This window comes from Nannospalax galili, unplaced genomic scaffold (genome assembly GCF_000622305.1).
Source record: "Nannospalax galili isolate Female #2095 unplaced genomic scaffold, S.galili_v1.0 scaffold759, whole genome shotgun sequence".
NCBI classification, from domain to species: domain Eukaryota; kingdom Metazoa; phylum Chordata; class Mammalia; order Rodentia; family Spalacidae; genus Nannospalax; species Nannospalax galili.
In genome coordinates this window covers 230013-248844 of record NW_008342628.1, presented here as the reverse complement: position 1 = coordinate 248844, position 18832 = coordinate 230013, and the positions used below count along the sequence as shown (strand labels likewise).

Genomic DNA, 18832 nt, shown 5'->3' with positions numbered 1-18832 from the left:
GGGAGGTGTTGGAAGGGAGTGGGCATGGATTTGATCAAAACACCTTATATGCATGTTTGAAATTCTCAATAAAGTTTTTGTAAAAGTTAAAAAAAAAAAGGAAAATAATTTTCACAAAGTATGTCCCAAAGTTTCCAATAAGTTAAGGTTTTATAATGTTGGGGTTATTTTCTTCTACCCAAATCCTTAATTCCTAGCACAGAAGACAGCAGTTCCCATTTTATACAAAAAAGCACTACTATGAAGTGTTTGATAACAGCCCAAATGTAACCTAAGAATCCAATACTTTCTTATTTCTACCTACTTTATGAGACATATTATGTGACTGTGTGCAAGGCACCCTATCTTTGGACTATGTCTTTCTACAACATGAAGGGACCTACAGGACAAACAGCATTAATTCTTCTGTGTAGAAGACAAAGCTTTCACTGAGTAAACCAGAAGTTGCTTAGATGTCTCACAAATATCTCAAACATCATATATTCCCAGACAGCTGTTGATGATCATAAGCAGTCACCTCCCCAGTCTTTCCCATCTTAGTAAATATGGGAGGAAAGCAGCCTTTATTCACCTAGCACTTCAGGCCAGAAAGCTGGAAGTCATTTCCATTTCCAAAACATCTCTCAAATCCAGCCACATCTCTCCATCTGCCAAAATCACACACCACTACCGTGTCCTGCCTTAGGCCAACTCTATTACTTGTCACCCTATATCCCTTTAATCACTTCCAACATATTCATCACAGCAGAGAGCCTTTGAAACCATACACGCAATCAAGCAATCACTTCTCTCATTGCTTCCCAGCCTCCCTCCTCCTCTTCTCTCTCTCTCCTCTCTCTCCCTCTCCCCCCCAGCACATGTCTTACTAAATAAATCCTTCAGAAGATCAAGAAAAACAAACTATTAGAAGGCCTTCAGGGTTCTTGTCCATCACCCAGCCTGCCTCTCCAGGCTCCTCTACCACACTCACCAAGCTCAGAACTAACAAACTCCTCCCAGTGCTTGCTGTTCTGCTCTTCACCTGGAAAGCTCATCTCTGGTATGCTCTCAGGGCAAGTCAGCTGTTGAGTTTTCACAATTTTCAATCTGCATACTTACTGGCACACCTGTTTACTGTCAAGTTAGCCAGAAGTCTATAAAACCCTGAGGGCACAGATGTTGCTTTCTTCATGTTTGTATATCTGCATCTAGTATCCAAAGGACTTTTATCCTTTAGACAGCTAATGAATGAATGGAATCAGAACACGTAGAATAGTTGTTCCAAGGTGGACTTTTCATCTAGCCGTCTTGAGACTGCTCACAGACTCTATAAACTTACTATTTGCCATAAGGATCTTTATCCTCACAACTATGCAGTGTAATGGTATAATACACCTGACATGATGAAGTATTTTGCCACATTGAAGGTCTAATTCCAAAGTCTGGGCACTACTCTACCTATAATGCAGCCTTTCATGAACTTCAGTGGACCCAATACTTCATCATTATGAGGTAGGCAATGCTCATAGAAATGGAAGGCTTTCCTTTGCAAAGTAAAACTATATCCAAAATCTCTACTCACTGTAATCAGATGGTTCTCCTTCTGAATACTCCACGTTGGACTGGTTGTCTCAAAAACATCTTTAGACTCTGTTGAAATGTATCTTGCTACAAAGACAGATTGAAAGATACATTCAAATGAAATCCAAAAGCTTCCAAACCAACAACACTCCTGGGTTTCCAATACGCACTCATTGGCAATACAGCCTCTCAAGAGCTAATTTTCCTGCCCTTTCCAAAATTCACCACCTCCTGCCCAGTTAAATGGTATGTTTCACATTAACTACACACAATGGCACCTTGTATGGGGTTTCTGACAGCTCAACACCAATTTATCTTGTCATTAAAAACAAAAACAAAAACCTCCCAACTCAAGGACATTCCATACATTTGAAGCAAAAGTATGCTAAGAGGGAGGAGTCCCTTTAACCAACAATCCTATACTTCATTTGGTAAAATACCCATTTCAACTTCCTAACACTTACAAACTGTATCATAAGCATTTGCAAAAGGCTATTTTCTCCATAAAAATGCTAGTAGAAGTCTTGGGCAACACACATGCCGTTTTGCCCAAGTCAGCTAGATTCTAGGGTCATAAGAATTCGGCAACAGGTCGCCTAGGAGCAGGGGTTCAGACCCCATGATTCTAGGATACTCGGGTCCCAGGGGCCTCGGGCCACGGAGGACCCGGCACCCGTGTGACCCAAGGGCCAAACAGCCCTCTCGCCGAGGCCCAGACGCTTTTGCGGCGAGGTATACGAGGCGTCGGCGGGAGCCGGGCTACCGGTTGCGACCTGGGAGCCTCGGGCTGCTCTCAGCGGACTCACCTCGGCGCTTGCTGGACTGTGCTCCACATAGGTAGTGCTGGAAGACAGTGGATGGACTGCTAGAGGGCGGGGTACTGGGGGGCGGGGCCTGGACGGGGCAGGGCAGAGCGTGGGCGGAGCCGAGGGCGGGGCCGGCCGGCCTTACTGGGATTTGGGACAGAGGGAGCAGTGGCGGGCAGGACGAATGCTCGCGACAATTCGCCTCAGCGTTCACGGATAGGTGAAAGGGGAAGTTATTTTCCAAGCCAAGCGCTTATTGGCAGAGAGCGTAACATCCTCCAGGGCTCCGCCCATGGCTCTGCTCATACTTCCGGATCCGGTTTGGCGCTGAGTGTCAAGAGTGGGTGTTTTGTTGAGCATCTTTAGGGTTACTCAGCCGGCGCCAACCTCAGGAGCCGCCAGTAACCGACCTGTTCTTTCATTCATAGATATATATTCAGTCGATCAGCCTCTCATTGAGGAATGACAACCGTAAATCTCGATGCTTAGAGCTTATTGTGAACCAGGCAGCGGTCCGAGAGCTGTGCACAGATTCTCTCATTTGCTTTAACAGCAATCCCCTGTAGTTACTATGCTCGTCTGACAGATTTAAACAGAAGCTGATGGGTTTACGGAACGTAAGCAAGATTAGTCAGCAGAGTTCAAGCACTCGATTTAAGGTCTTGCTGTGTTCATTAATAACGTCCGAAGATGAATTAGTCTTTACCCTTTAAAAATAATTGTCCTAGCCAACATGGTGGTGCATACCTGTGTTCCAGTACTCTGGAGATGGAGTCTAATCAAGCGTTCAAGGCCAGCCTCAGCTACATGAGCCTCAAAAATAAATACACTCTCTCAAGAATAAATAAACAAACAAATAAATAAATAATAACACGGGGTCTATTGTGAGAAATGATAAAAACAATTTATTAAAATATGGCAGTTCCTAGCATGACTGAGTAGGCAGTCCATAAATATTTCGTGAAGACAAAAAGTCAGCTTGATCTGGTGGAGCAAGTGTGTAATCTCACCCACTCAGAGACTTAGGCAGGAAGATCACAAGTTCAAGGCCAGACTGGGCAATTTAGTGAGCCCCTATCTCAGAAAAGCATTTTAAAAGAAGGGGAAGCATGACTCAACAGAGGCCCTAGGTTCAGTCTCCAGTACCAAGGAAAAAAGAAAAGAGAAAATGAAAAAAATTTAAATGCTGTGTTCCATTGTTATAACAACTTTCCCGTTTAAAAATGCTCTAAAACGTCCCATTTTGTTGTTTGAGCATTTAATGGATGCCTATAATGAGTTTTGATCAAATCCACTCCCCATTAGAATGTATTCTTAATTTGCATAGGGACCTATTGTTAAGCATCCTCAATTTTTAAATAAACTACTTCAATTATAGCTTAATTACTTTTAAAATGAATAATCTAGAAAGCAAAGCTATAGTAAGTAAAAATAACAGTTACAAAACGAGATACAATAAAATATCAGTTATCTATTAAACCTAATCTTTAGGAATTACTGAAATATATGACATAGTAAATGTCCTGTATTAAGACCATTTATGGAGTTTCTTAATCCCTTGGGTCCCCCGAACCCCGGATTTAAAATAAGTAAACTACAGTTAGTATGAAATGAAAATTTCTTGGAGCATTAAGGATCAACCCATATAATAAGACTTGCTGCTCTCTCAGACCTCATCATGGAAGTTTTATTTTGTTTTTCTTTTTTTTCTGTGCAGTGCATGATGGTTAACACATAAAACTCACAAATGGTGAAGGTGTAGAGAATAAATGCCTATGGAGTGCCCAGCCACAAGTGAGACATCTGTTTTCAATACACTCACACCCAGCCCAAGGCTCAGGGGCTATTTCTGGAGAAGGGGCAGAATGACTGTAAGAGCCAGGAATCTGGAAGACCAGAGCAAAACAGAGTCTTCTGTAAATGATAACACCACAGCACTCATGAACTCAAGACAGCTGTGGCTGCCTTCACAAGACTGCTCAAGATCAAGCCAGCGTACTAGTATGGAGGGGGAAGGGGTTCACAAGCTCCTACCCCTAACTGAAGAGCTGTAGACAATTGATGGCTTCTCAGAAGGGAGAGTAATTTTCCTTTAAGGGCGTGGTCCCTGGTCAATCTATCATGCTGCAGTAGATGGCCCCACACCTAGGAGTCTCTAGGCAGCACAGATTGAATTTGATGGTGTATGGAAGTGGGCAACAAAAACCACCCAACAGGACCACTCCGTGAACGAGAAAAACAGTTTAGTGACAAACTGCTGGGCTACCTCTCAAAGATAAATAGCAACTAACAGAAGTAGGATAGATTTTACAGGATGTTAGAGGCTGGTGGCTTTCCATGAGACTCTTGCCTGGGCTGGGGGCCGGGGGGATTCCATTGAATTGGAGGATGAGGGAATTGTAATTTTCCTAATAAGCAGGGAGTTTTATAAAACCTGGTTTCTGCTGAAACCTGGTCTCTGCTGGGGGCATTTTTGAAACCTGGTTTCTGCCAGGGGGATTTGTGAAAAGCACTTTTCTGCAAGAGGGGTTTGCTGAGACTGGTTCCTGAGGAATGTTAAGTTTTGATTTTCCTTTTCCTGGTTATGGAGCCTGTTGGCCTGACATTCTGGGAGGCTTGGCAGCATTCTGCCATTTTGAAGACCTAACAGATGGGTTATTAAAAAAAAAAAAAAAAGAGGAGGAGGGGGGTTAGGGAGATGGGGATGGATCTAGGAGGAGTAGGGGAGTGAATATGATCAAAATATACTGCATGAAATTATTGTTAAGGTTCAGATAGCCCTGCCCCATCACCAACAGGGTCTCAAGGACTTCTCATGCTCCTGAGAAAAGTGAACCAAGCTGATAAGCACCTTGGTCTTTGAAGTCAAGAGAAGCAGACTTTTTTCCACTGTTTGGCCAACACAGCAGGCTTCCCCTTTGATCTCTAAAGAGGACAGGTTTTAACAGTCCCACTCTCCCACTCCCCCCACAACTTAAAAAAAAAAATACATCTTCCTGCCTTCTGCAGGAAGCAGAGGCCTCCCTTTTTAAAGGACCCCAGCTCATGACCCTGGGGCAGACATTTTCCTTGCCCAGAAGGGAATCTGTCCCATGTGTTCCTTTGCTAATAAACTTTGCTTTCTCCTAATCAACCCTATCCATCATACAGCTACTTTTTATCTATCAATTATCAAACAATAAAATATATTGAAAATGAGATTCACTGCTAATATTTGAAGAGACACCAAAAAATCAACAATTTTTAAAATAATGTCATCTTCTTAATTTCTGTTTTCCTTTTTTATGAAAAAAATGTTTTTTGGCACATTAGCATCCAAAATTTGATCATGAAAAATGAATCATGTTCAAATAGCTTTTACCTACTCTCCAAACTGGTATTAAATTTGCTGTATGTGATGGTGTGACCACTTTTAGAAGTGCACTCCAATTCATATATCTTTTACCTACTCTCCAAACTGGTATTAAATTTGCTGTATGTAATGGTATGACCACCTTTAGAAGTGCGCTCCTTTTGAAGAGAATCAATTTTCATATTCTCACCTCATTTAAAGCAGAAAGAGAAACTCTATTGGTGCTTTTACAAACGCTGGCAATTTTCAACTTCAATAATGCAGTGATACCACTTTAAGAAAACTCCAAGGACAAGACTGCCCCATTTTGAAATTCCCGCCTCTGTCATCCAAGGATTGGTTTACAAACTTTGACTTAATACTCTTATTCACTCCTTATTGGTGAAGGCTTTATCACTCATTCTTCTGCCCGAAGTTTTGTAAAGTAAGGGGTTGCTTTACCGGGACAATGCTACTCTTATTTAAGCTAAACTGCACTATTTAGACTTTTTAAAAATATATATATTATCAAGCTACACAAAGACTCAGCAAACTTACATAGTGGAAACCAAACTGGCAAATCAGGCTGTCAAGAGAACAGTGAAAAAGAAACAGAGATTTTCTCAATCATACTGGGCAAACTAACAAAGAATTTTACGACATCATTGGACATTTTGCGAGTTAAAGAAACTTTTCCAGTTTTTCCGTTAGTTTGAAAAGTGTGTCAAAGGAAAACCTGAGAAAATAAAGACACAATCTGAGAGTGGCAGGAGGAAGACTTTTCAAACAGTGCTTTTTTCTCTTTAGGATGAAGTTGGAAGCATGATGCCCAGACTACCAGTGGAGTTTTGAAAGGTAAACAATTTAATTGGAGCTTTTTTGTTTGGTCTTTTTTTTGTTTGTTTGTTTGTTTGTTTGTTTGTTTTTAACTTCCAGAAATTGTGCTTTGCTGCTATGGTTGCTTAAATGTGGATTTTGACATTTAATGTTATTGTCATTTTTAGATGAAATGGATATTTGTGTTTGTGCACAGACATAATAGACCATTCATTTTTTTGAAGATGGAAGAGAAAAATTAGAGTTGCCTTTGGACCCAAATTTTGCATACATTTGTAAATAAGGAAATCTGGGGACAGGTTTGTCTGTGACCAAGCAAAACATAATCTTGGCATAAGCAGCATCAGAATCAGCAGGTAGTTAATTAAGGATAAACACCCCCCCAATAAATCAAAACATGGTACTTTAAAATATAAAGTTCAAGAAAATATTAGAACAGCTATTTCTTGACTCACTACTCTTAGTCCATATGTAAGGACATAAAATAATGAAATATAGTTTCTCCAGAAGGTCAAAGGATGTGGATAAATGAGGCCCAGAGCATTTCAATTAAAGCTTCTGGAAAGTTCTCAATATGCAGGTGACTGCTATAGACCATGGGTATGTTAGGAGCTCAGATCCCTGTGAGCTTTAAATTATTTAGGGAGAACTTCAAAGTTTTGTGCCAACTGGAAATTTTTCAGTAGGTGGAGAAGGGACTTTGCATTCTATATGGGAGGAGAGCTCTTAACAAATGTTGCAAACATGCAGCCTTGGGAGAATTGGCTTCAGCTCTGACTACAGTAGGTTCACTGAGAACCTTGGGAGAGTTGGTTTCGGCTCTAACTACAGAAGGTTCATTGAGAACCCTGCCTAAAATGATAATTTTTGAAAACCCAGGAAATCACATGAAGACCCAAAGTCACAAGCATTAAGGAGATGGTTTGTGAATTTTCAGCAGGAGGGATAATTTATGGAAAGAATATTTGAAGATAATAAAAATGCTATTACAAACTAAGATTTCTCCAAGGGCAAAGACTGGAAGCTCAATAATAAAAATAACTGGTATATAGATTGGTAGCCAAGTTTCTTGAGAGATTTTATTCAAATATATCTTTATTTTACTATGGTTAATTTACATAAATCTTGGTGCATTTTTTGTAGCCTTTGAAAAGCATTAGTTTTTTTTTTTTTTTTTATAACTTGAGCATTATACATGTTATATGTTGGAGTTCACAAAAAAATCATCAGCACCACTTTAAGAAAAGTAGCTAGGTAAATGTTTATTATTTCAACCCGCCAGGCTGTCTATCTCAGGAGTAGACGCAGCCCTGATCATTGTCGGGTCAGAGTTTTTATAGGATTACAGAAATATTATTTAAACAGGACACTTGTGAACCAATCAGGTTTGTACAACATAGCAGAACTTTGACTCTATTAATCAGCAACCAATCATCATTATACAGACAAGTGATACAGTCATATAACCAGGCAATCAACTTTGTCATTTTAAAATTAGTCAACTTCCTAGCCATAACAAGTATAGTAAGAAAGCTAAAAGCAGCAGTTACCGGGTGGTCATACAGTAACAGGGTGGTCTTATACTTTGTGTCAAGGTGACCTAAAATAGCAAGTGAGTTACAGAAGTGAAAACAAGCAGTTAGCCAGATGTAAAAAATAGCTATTCTGAGCAAGATGGAGTAACTTAGGTTAAGTTGCTAATATAGTTCAATACATATACATTGTCAGGTGTGGTGCTTGTCCTGATTTGTTTCTCCATTGTTGTGACAAAATACTCTAACTAATACCAACTTGAGGAGGAAAGGGTTTATTTTATCTTATATCTCCCAGATCACAGTTCATCAGGCAGCACAAGGTAGGAACTCAGAGCAGGAACCTGGAGGCAGGAGCTGAAGCACAGGCCATGGAGGAACGCTGCTTACTGGCTTGCTCTTTGGCCCCTGCTCAGCCTGCCCAGGGGTGGCACCACCCACAGTGGGCTGGGCCCTCCCACATCACTCAACATTCAAGAAGATGCCCCACAGAGATAGCCACAGGCCAGTCCTATGGAGGCAATTCCCCAATTGAGGGTCCCTCAACCCAGCCAGGTGTGTCAAGTTGACACTAAAGCTAGCCAGCACAGTGCTTGTGGGATAATTGGAAGAGTAAGGTTGATTTTTATTCCCAGTGTATCAATTCTTTCTCTTTTTCTCTCACAATGTGATTGTGTTTTCTTAATTCCACTTAAGTGAACTGAAGAAATTTCCACCAGAAAAAAAAAAACTTGTAAGGGAAAAATTACTATAGGAGGTGTTCTTATGGTTTTCCCCTAGCAATGTCAGGTAGAAAACTCAGTTCTTCACACACACTATGAGCTGTTCAAATACCACAGATACTCTACTCCGTGTTAAGAAAACAAAGCAGGGTGAAGGACCGTCTCCTACAAAACAGCAAAGTGCTCAGGGACACTTTTCTTCATCCTTGCACTAAAACTTGCTTCAAAGAACCTGAAGCTTACGTATCCTAAGTTGTCCAAAGGTAGGTATTTTTCTTTAACTAAAAAAAACCTGTACAAAATAAGATGCTCCATATGAATTTCCATAGAGGCAAATAATGTACCTTGATAATTTTCACCCCTCTGTTATCCTTTTTTGTCTTTTTCCCTCATCTCCTTTTCTCCTTCCATATACCAAAGCCCCCACTTATTTTCATACCCTTTTCCCTCAAATTCTACATAAAGAGAAAGCATGCAATATTTGTCTTTGTGAAATTAGTTTATTTCACTTAACTTAATGTTGTCCAGTTCTAACCATTTTTCTGCAAATGGCATAACTTCATATTTCTTGAAACCGAAATAAAACTCCGTTTTGTATGTAATCAACCATTTTTTTCTTTTTCCTTTTTTTGAGCATAAAAAACTATTGTTTACATTAACGGTAACTATTTTTCTCCAATAATCTTATCAGAAAAATAGTACATTTAGGTATGTTTTCATATATATTGAGAAAAGTATCTCAATATATATATTTAGCTTGTAATTAGTTAACATTTACAAATATATACTTTCTTTTTTAAATAATTTATTGAGAATTTCATGCATGCATATGAATCCATGCCCACTCCCTCCCCTCCAACTCCTCCCATATCTCCCCATCACTTCTTTCTGATAACTTTATATACTCTTTCTTCTTTTCTTCTTTTATGGGGCTTTTTTCCCCTCTGAAGTGGTAACCTTAAAATCTTTTAAGGATTAGATAAAAGCTCCCAAATACTTTAGACATTTTTGGCCTTTGGAATGGAGTATGTTGCTAACGGGCCCAAGGACATTGTGACTTTTAGCCAAGAAACTGGCTACTTTTCTTTAGGATCTTTTTACACTAACTGCCTAGCTGACCTCCTATTCTTATCACACCATCCTCAGAAGAGGTTACCCAACTTGCAGATAGGAAATCAGGACACAGACTACTCTGGTTTCTTCCATGCTGAATAGGGATGCAGGGTGAGGCAAGTGGGGTACCCCTTCAGTGGGTCTGTCTAAAAGACTCCCAAATTGCATAACTCTTATCTCAAGGAGGAAAAGAAAGTCTTTGAATCGTGAATAGGAGATGTGAAGGAGAAGTAAAGGCAAGAGTAATTAGCATTACAAGTTCTAGACAGGGAACTAGAAAAAAGTCAGAACAGAGCAATTTTCAAATGTTCATATGAGAGTCCATTGGAATTTCTTGACAAGGGCTTCCAAAAGCATCTCTCTATTGGGTTCTTCCTCATTTTTCTTTTGTCTTCCAAGGCTGGACTCTAGAGTGATGGATTTAGGATTTGCTTTCAGGTATTTTGATAGCTGTTGGAGTGGTTAGAATCAGTGTCAGTTCCCTCAAAGGCTTCTAAATAGGGGGAGAAAACAAATGTACCCATCATTTTAGAACAATAGCTGGTTGTCTCCCTTAGCTACAGGTGGGCACCACAGTATTGGAGACCAAGATTTGAAGTATTACTTTCTGATTAGGAACAAAATCATCAATGAGAAATAATTGTCTACATAGCTTTTTATATAGACTTAAGCCTAATGTCTGAGAAGTGTAATCCCTTGAACTCTTAAAGAAATATACTGATGATTTTACTCTTTGGTTATACTTTCCTTTTGTGTGTTTAAGACCATATAGTTGGCCCAAATAAATCAATTGATTTTTACACTTAAGGTCATTTGAGGATCTGTTCCTCAGGGGTCACATGGGTTTGGGAGGAGGCCCTGGCTCCTTTCTTTTACCAGTTCCATCTATGTGAAGGTAAGTCACAGGTCCAGCTCAACCCTGTCTGGCTTCATTTGGAAGCATGGATGAGATGTTTCTTCTGAGTTGATCCTCCTCTTTGTAGACTGGACACTGGTTCAAGTCCATCTGGAAAATCCAAACCTACACAGACCATCACTTTTTTGGGCTCATTTCTCATTTTTTCTGTTTGGAAAAATATCTCCATTCCCATATCCTTTTAACATCTTTTACATTCTCATTTTCTTCTTTTTTTTTTAAATAATTATGAGACATAATAGCATTAACAAATTTTCCATCTGTTGTAAGAATTCTTTTCCTGGGTATGCTAAGCAATGCTTATTCCCTTTTAAGGTTTTAGTGTCAAGCCAATATTTGATTAAAGTTTTACTGGGGAACCAATGAATTTACTGAGTTTACTTACGCAGATAACTGAGGGGTTCCTGAGGTGTATGTATGACCTGAGGGTATGCACACTGGAAAACCTTACCCAGCTTGGGTCATGCCTTCTCTTCCTAGCCTTCCCCAGATTGTATCCTTTAGCCCTCCCAAAATCCAGGAGACCATGTGTAATTGAGGCCAAATTACATAGCTGGCTGGGAAGAGTGTATCAGCCATTTCTTTTTAAAATGTATTTATTTTTGGAGAATTTTATACATGTATATTGATCATATCCACTCTCATTCCCACCCCTGCTACCCCTGGACCCCTCCCCTCATCATCTCTCCTACCTCCAACTTAATTTCATTTTTAAAATAACCCATTGAGTCTAATTAGTGCTACCCATATGTGCCTGGGGATAGAGCTGTCCCCTGGAACATGGGCAGCCTGCCAGAGACCACACACCTGAAGAAACACTCTTCTTCCCTCAGCAACCATCAACTGCCAATAGCTCCTCAGCTAGGGATGTACCACGTGAGTCCTTCCCCATCCATGCTGGAATGTTGACTGGCTTGATCTTGTACAGGTCAGCTACAGCTGTTATACGTTCACAGATGGAACAGCCTTGTCATGTCCAAAAGACATGATTTTGCAGCAATCCTTCCTTGACCTCTGCCTCTTACAATCTTGCTATCACCTCTTTTGCAATGTTCTTTGAGCCTTGGAAGGAGAGGGTGTGCTAGCTGTCCTATTTATAGTTATACTAGTTTTTTATTATCCTTTGGTTTTTTTATGGGTGCTTAGACTGATTCTATAACCTGACTTTTGTGAATAGTGCAGCTATAGCCCAAGTAATCAGGTATGTCTATAGTAAGCTGATCTATCCATGGTTCCAAACTAGGCAGGGGTAGAAGGAGGAATCTCTAGTTGTATAGAACACCTCTGAGACAGTAGCAATCTCAAGTGCTCACCAACTGTTACCCATTTAAGTTTCTTAAAAAGCTCAGCCTGCTCCTCTGGAGGTTAGAGAAGCTAAAGAAATGTGATAAAATGAAAGTGACTTGTGCCTGTTCTGGGCAGTGATAGTGAAAAACTCAAACATTCCAATCTTTTTCATATTCTGCCATAAGTCCTATTGATTATAGTTAAGCTTCATCAGCCAGAATCTGTGGAATAGGCATTCCCACCCACCTGCTCCATCCTTTAACCCAGTGAATCTGTAGCTTGAAGGAGTTCGTTTATAAACTTATTTATAGCTTCCTCAATCTGGCTACCTCCAAGTATTACCAGATTTCCCCCTGAAGTTTTTGGCATTCATTATGGACAAAATCAAGAAACATAATCAAAGGACAGTTTTGTGATGAAATTAGTTTTAAAATTCAGAGTAATTGGGGCTGAGAATGTAACTCAGTGGTAGATTGTTTTCCCAGCATGTATGAGACCCTAAGTTTAATTCCCCAGTACTGGGGTGGAACACCCTAAGGGTAATTGCTATATTAGTGTTTTTACTATTTGGATTTTTTCCATTGAAACTTACAAATAGTATCTTTAGTGAATGTACAACTTAATTTCCTAAGAATAAAGAAATTCAATTCTACAAGGAATGTGATGACTGCTATTATCCCAGAGAAGGGAGTTTATGCCAAAGACTTGAAATTTCACCTGCAATGTAATCTGTGAATGATCCCCCCCCCCAAAAAAAAACCTGTTTCAAAACCTTTGTACCTCAAGATTCTCCATTATATAATGATGGTGATGCCACATTATATTTACCCATTCTCCAGTTTACAGACATTCTGATAGCTTTCAGTATTTAGCTCTGACAGGATTTAGTATGAATGCTTTTTCAGCTCCAGTATATTTAACTAGACGTAAAATAAGTGGGTTGTACAGTAACTCTATGTTTCACTTTTTGAGGAATCTCATGACTGTTTCCAAGGCAACTGAACCAATTGCACATTCCCAGGAGTAGTGTGTGAGTTCCAGTTTCTCCATATCCTCATGACCAGTTGCTGATCATCAGTCTTTTTCTTATGGGCTTTTGATGGACATGAAGTAGTATATCCTTGCAATTTTTATTTGCATGTTGCTAATGACTAATGAGATTAACCATGTGCTTATTAACTACCCACATATTTTCCTTGCAAAATGTCTATTTTTTTTTAATTGGGCCTAATTTTTAATTGGGCTATTTGTCATATTGCTGTTGAATTGTAAACATTCTTTGTATATTCTGAATAAAGTCCTTTATCAGATATACGATTTTCAGAAATTTCTCCTATCCTTTAGGTTATCTTTTAATTTTAGCATTGGTCTCCTTTGAAGCACCAATGTTACAATTTTGATGAAGTCCAGTTAATCTATCATTTCTTTTGTACTTTTAGTGTTATACCCAAGAAATCTTTGCCTAACTCAAACTTAAGACAATTTCCTACAGTGTTTGGTAGGAATTTTGTAGTTTTAGCTCTCACTTTCAGGTCTCTGCTCTATTTGGAGTTAATTTTTATGTATTGTGGGAAGTAGAGGTCCAGCTTCATTCTTCTGCATGTGCCTTTCCAGTTGTTCTAGCCCCAATTATTGAAAAGATTACCCTTTCTCCTATTGAATTATCTTAGTACCCTTTGTCAAAAAAAAGGATGCATGAAGTCCTGGGTTTGACCTTCAACACTGAAAATTTCTTTGAAAAAAAGTTGACTGTGTGTATCAGGGTAAATTTTGGGACTTTCTGTCTGTCTTTCTTTCTTTCTTTTTCTATTTTGTCATATATATAAGTACTTATGCCACACCATTTCTTTTCAATCCCAGCTTTAACTGAGCTATGTTTGGCAAACTAAAAATTGTACATTTCAGTTGTACAACAAAGTGTTTTGATATAGGTATACTTTATATAATGATTTCTACAATAAAGCTGACTCACATAATCGTCAGACATAATTTCCATTGTTTACCTAATAAAAATACTCAAACTCGGGCTGGAGAGATGGCCCAGTGGTTAAGAACACTGACTGCTCTTGCAGAAGACATGGGTTCAAATCCCAGCACCCACATGGCAGCTAACAACTGTCTGTAACTCCAGTTCCAGGAGATCCGACAGCCTCTTCTGTCTTCCACGGGCATTGCACAACACCAGTGCACTTACCTACATGCAGGCAATACACAAATACACATAAAATAAAAATAACAAATAAAATTTAAAAAAATACTTAAGATCTACTCCCTGAGTGAGTTTCAAGTATATAAGACATTTGCTGTCATTACCATACTGCTCATCATAGCTCTACAATTTATAACTAAAATTTTGTACCCATAATACCGTTTTGATTATTGTGGCTTTGTTAGGGCTTTTTTGTTGTTTTATTTTGTTCTGGATTTTTTTTGTTTGTTTATTTGTTTTTTGGGGACAGGGTCTTTCATTATGCCACCCAGGCTGGGCTTGAACTCATGATCCTCCTGACTTAGCTTCCCAAGTCCTGGGACTGCAGATTTGTGCCACCACACTTGGCTGACTATTGTAGTTTTTATATTAAGTCACATTTAAAATTGGGAAGTATGAATCATCTAACTTTCTCCTTTTTAAAATTGTTTTATCTAGTTTGAGTCGTGTGCATTTCCATATGGATTTAGATATCAAATCATCAATTTCTGCAAAGGAAAAACATCAGTTTGTGGTTTGACAGGGATTGTTTCAAATCCACGGGTCAACTTGAAGAATGCTGTGATCCTTCTAATCCAAAAATATGCAGTATCTCTCCATATGTGTAGACCTTCTTTAATTCCTTTAATTTTCCATCTATGTCTTTAATTTGTTACTTTGTGTAGCAGTAACCAAATACCTGACAGAAACAACTTAAAAGACAAAAGAGAGTGTTTGTTTGCTAGACTCATGGTTTCAGAGAGATCTCAGTTCCTTGCAGCAGAGAAGACATGGCAACATGAGGAGACTGTTCACATGGCAGCAAACAGAAAGCAAAGAAAACAGGCTGGAATCTGGGGTGGCTATGGCCTCAAAGTCCCATCCCTTTGTGTCATACTTCCACTAGCCAGTCCCCACCTCCTAAAAGCTCCACAGCCTTAGCAATAGTCCCACAAACTAAGGACCTAGCATTCAGATATGAGCCTGTGGGGGTACTTCAGATCAACTCTGATAGTCTTATACTCTTTCTTATTACTTTCATTCATAAGTATTTTTTGCTCTTATGAATAGCAGTCTTTCTTTAATTTTATCTTTAGGTTATATATTATTAGCATATAAAAGTTTGAAGCCAGGCATGGTGGGGCATATCTGTAATCTTAATACCTAGGGCACCTGAGGCAGCCTGGGCTGTACCATCTAAAAAGGAAAAAAGAGGCTGGGAGATAGCTCATTTAGTAAAGTGCTTGCCACATAAACATGAGGACCTGAGTTCAGTCCTAGCACTCATATGAAAAGCTAGGCCTGGCAGTGTGTGCTTGTAATCCCAAAGCTGGGAGGTGGAGATAGATATATCCTTTGGGCTTACTGGCCAGCCTAGCCTAATTTGCAAGGTGCAGGTCCCAATGAGACACTGTGTCTCAGAACAAGCAAAGGAACAACAAAAACAACAAAATGTTGATGATTCTTGAGGCATGACCCCTGAGGTTGGCCTCTGGCCTCCATGTACACATACAGCTGCACATACTACTTATAAGATGGAAGGGGGATGGAGAGATGTATCAGTGGTTAAGAGTACTGGCTGCTCTTGCAGAGGATCCAGGTTTGGTTCTCAGCACTCACTTAGCTAACAACCAACCATCTGTATCTCCAGTTCCAGGGGATCTGATGCCCTTTCCTGACCTTTGTGAGCATTGTATGACATGGGTGCACTTACATACATTCTGGCAATACACTCATACACATAAAATAAAAAGAATAAATAAAATATTTTAAAAAGATGGAGAAAGGGAGGGAAAGAAAGAGGGATGGAAAAAGAGACAGACAGACAGATGGATACCCAGCATGGTGGTGCATACCTGTAATCTCAGTTCTTGTGGGGGCAGAAATAGGAGGACCGCTGCAAATTAAAGCCCAGCCTAATCTACATAGTTGGGTTCCAGGCTAGCCAAGCCTTGGATTAAGCCTTGGATTAAGACCATGTCTTAAACAAACAAACAAAATTTTCAAATAATAAAAATAAAGACAGAAACAATGAGTATAAAAGGAATATAATTTTTGTTTCTGTTGTATCCTTTGGGCTTACTGAAGGTGTGTAGTAGTTCTAGTAGGAGTTTTCTCATTCATTGTACCTGGATTCTTTAGCATTTTCTATATACAGGATCATATAATAAAGTTTCACTTCTTCCTTTTCGATTCACATGGCTTTATCGTTCCTGCTTAGTTCCTCTAGTTGGAATATTCATTACAATCTTGAATACAAATGGTTCAAGGAAACATTCTTGCCATGTTTCTGTCAGAAGAGGAAAACATTCAGACATTCACCTGTTAGCTTGTCAGATATGATAGCAGATGCTCTGTTCTCAGCACTTGGGAGGTAGAGGCAGGAGGATTGTGAGTTTGAGACCAGGCTGGGCTACATAGTGAGACTCTTCCCAGCACTCACATAAAAAGCCAGGCTTGGTGGGTCACTGTGTAATTCCAGGACTGGGGAAGTGGAGACAGACAAGTGGATCTCTTCAGCTCACTAGTCAACCAACCTAATCACTGAACTCCAGGTCAGTGAGAGTCCGGTCTCAAAATATAAAACAGATACCAAATGTCAAAAATCCTCCCCATGCACACACATGCACATACACTTGCATGTACATGGTGTGCACACAGACATGTATATACACATGCATCACAGTCACATTTTAAAAATAAAGAAAAAAAGCATGTTTTCTTCTATACTTATCAAGATGAGCAAGTGGTTTTTTCCTCTTTTCTATAAATATAGTGTGTAGTTCATATGGTAACCCAGCTTTCCATTCCTTGGATAGACCCCTTTTGACCACAGTGTATTATCCTTTTATATATGTTGCTAGATTTTAATTGTCAATATATGCAAATTTTTGTGTCCATATTCATGAAAGATGTTAATTTGCATGTGTGTGTGTATGTGTGTGTGTGTGTGTGTGTGTGTGTGTGTGTTATCTGGCTTTGCTATTGGGATAATAATGGCTTCATGGAATGAGTTTGAAAATGTACCCTTCTGTATTTTCCTGCCGTTTATAAGATTAATCTTTCTTTTTTTAATGGCTTGGTAGATTCACTGGGGAAGCTACCTGGGCCTGGGCTTAACTTTGTGTAAATATAATATCTTAAATTATTATTTTAGTTTCTTTACTTGTTATAAGTCTGGTCTCATTTTCTGTTTGTTTATTTTTATTTAGTTTTAGCATTTTGTGTCTTTCTAGGATATTTTCCCAATGTCTCTGTTCTAATTTGCTTTTCATTTCTGTGATCAATACCACAACCAGCAACAACCTGGGAAGGAAAGGATTTATTTGCTTCATATATCCTGATCATAGTCCATCACTGAGGGAAGCCAAGGCAAGAACTCAAGGTAGGAACTGAAGTAGAGACCAGAGAGGAACACTGCTTGCTGGCTTGCTTCCCCCTGCCTTACTCAGCTACTTTTGTTATACATCCTACCTTCCCAGGGATGGCATCACCCACAGTGGGCTGTGCTCTCCTACATCAACTATCTATCAAGAAGATGCCCCATAGGCATGCCCATAGGCCAATCTGATGGAGAGGAAATTCCTCCGTTGAGGTTCTCTCTTCCCAGGTGACTCTAGTTTTTGTCAAGTTAACAAAAGCTAACCAGCACACTTCTGTTTACATACAGCCAGATTATTTGGCTAGTACACAGTCATAATGAGTGTTATTTCCTAAGAGCCATTACCTGAGGGTGTCTGCTCTCTTCCCTTAGGCCCCCTAAATCTCCCTAAGAGTCAGGACCCCCAAATTAACACCTGGAACATCGAAGGACCTTCAGAACTCAGTTCCAGAATAATTGGAACCTATGCAGATTGGGAGAGTCCCTGTTCTTTCAGTTATTAACTATTTTAAACATCACCCCTTGGAACTGGAAAACTGCAACCACTCTGGGCCTTATTTTTCTCACCTTGATCTGGGGCCTATCGTGTTTCAGCATTCTACTAGGCAGGTCTGGCAGAAGGAAAAGCATCAAGTGATTAGGTAAGTCTGACTGGCAGTTCTGAGTACAGACTGAGACTCCTGGGAAGTTGAGCCCAAGGCTGGCAGGGAGAAGGTGGTGTATGGGGCCTGAGTCAATTTCTAATGAGATTTTTAAGTCCCAGGTATGGCTGTTACAAAGAAAAGAAAAGTGGTTGATGATAAGTGTTTAGCTCAAAGTAAGTGAACTGAAGAGGCCTTCAAGCTAATGGTATTCCTATGTGGCATAACACACACGGAAATGGGAGCATTTGAAGCAATCAGGTCCTTCCAGCCATCAGGCAGGTAGCACAACTCCTTTCACTGATTCAGAGACACACATTTCCTCTGGCATTTAAACATCTCTAAGATTGGCATATAAGCTGCAGTTAATGACCAGTGACTAACAGTTGTATGAAGTTGCAGTGTTCTGTAGTCAATGATATTCTAGATGAAATTCAGAGAATGAGTTAGGAAAATCGCGTCTCTCCATCTACCACATTCCTCTTGCCTTGAAAGAGATACGGATATAGAAATCTAC

General features: G+C 39.6%; 2 protein-coding genes across 13 annotated transcripts in view; one reads left to right on the top strand and one right to left on the bottom strand.

The window, feature by feature from the left end:
• Lrrc28 (leucine rich repeat containing 28) overlaps positions 1–2438 on the bottom strand; it is a gene marked incomplete at its 3' end in the record, with an annotated part of 141932 nt that extends 139494 nt beyond the window's left edge. For 2 of the 4 annotated variants that reach the window (XM_029566214.1, XM_017799536.2), the window contains 2 exon segments: positions 1562–1647; positions 2367–2419. 4 annotated transcript variants of the gene reach the window in all.
• Positions 2439–6135: 3697 nt separating this feature from the next.
• Ttc23 (tetratricopeptide repeat domain 23) overlaps positions 6136–18832 on the top strand; it is a 99547-nt gene continuing 86850 nt past the window's right edge. For 7 of the 9 annotated variants that reach the window (XR_003850425.1, XR_003850426.1, XM_029566213.1 and 4 more), the window contains exon 1: positions 6136–6552. The gene's annotated coding sequence lies outside the window, so the exon portion shown is untranslated. Of the gene's footprint in view, positions 6553–17528; positions 17678–18832 lie in introns of all 9 variants that reach the window. The other 2 variants (XM_029566212.1, XM_029566211.1) reach the window with 2 other exon arrangements.